Raw genomic sequence first — 1,290 nt, forward strand, 5'->3', positions numbered from 1 at the left:
CAAATTTTCTTTTGAGACAGAAATGAATGTTTCTCTTCTGTCTCATAAAGCAAATATTGCACATCTCATTTCCCCAAGAATCTTAGGCATTCACCAAAGGCACATATGACACTAGAAATATCATTCTCAGCTTCCTTGACAAACCTTTTACTTCAAACAGGCCCTGCACTACAGCTGGATTACACTATCATAACAGCTTTCTCACTGAAAACTTGTTTGTGAAGTTGTTTCTAGAAGAAAATAAATCTTTAAGCTGCCCAAGTGACCAAGGCACTCAGAATAACCTTAGGACTGTCCTCTGGGGAAGACACAAGGTCTCACTTTCAGCAGATGCCTGACGTCAGACCAGAGAGGGAACACAAGCCAGGCAAAGGTTACATGGAAACTGTCCCCTGGGCTTATGCAAGAGCCAAACAAGCACTGCTCAGGATACATGCACATAAAGAGAACTCACTGGAAATTACTTTTAATGGAAGCAAACCAAAACTGCTCGTGAGTTGTGGGGTATGGTGGTGCCGCAGACTAATCTGAACAGCTTCTGTTTCAGGTCTCTAAAACAAGCACTCAGTAATTCACATTACACCAGCCATCTTTGGTAACACTGTACATTTGTGTCAACCACCTGGTAAACATGAGTTCTGGATGTTTAGAGTGTAACTCATCATAACTACAAACTAATTGGAAAGTTGATGGAGTGTCCTCCAACTGTACATGAGCTTGCTAAGGGAAGAGTTCAGACTAGCAACACTGAAATTACTTCACAGTTATGTAGAAAAAAATTACAATTCTTTGTCATAGATCATTACACAAGTTTGTTATTTTGTCTACGGTTAAAGCGAGTTTATAGTCAGGATTATTAAATTAACAGCGAAACAGCTGCCAAAACAATTTAAGGGAATGTGATTTAAAGCTAAGAACTTTGATTAAAGCATTTTTTCTAACCCTAAATTATTAAAATACAGAAAAAAGTCATAATTATCTCAAAAATATGTATAATTAAAAAAGAAGTTCCATTCCTTACAATACAGTTTAAAACTAATGTAGAAGGAAACAGTGCTACATTAAATACAGTCAAGAGCATTTGGATGGCATTATTTAAGTATAATCTTATGTTTTCTGTGAGATGGTCCAGCCATGGACTTCTCCTTGCTTTAACATGTATTTGATGATCACTGAACTTTCCCCACTCATCCTGGTGGGGGCTGTTCACATCTACTGTGCTCACACTTAAGAGTCAGCATTTCTGTACAAATAAAAGCAGCACAGCTTTCCTACGGCCTGCAGCTGTGC

Source organism: Ammospiza nelsoni, chromosome 8 (genome assembly GCF_027579445.1).
Source record: "Ammospiza nelsoni isolate bAmmNel1 chromosome 8, bAmmNel1.pri, whole genome shotgun sequence".
Lineage (NCBI taxonomy): Eukaryota > Metazoa > Chordata > Aves > Passeriformes > Passerellidae > Ammospiza > Ammospiza nelsoni.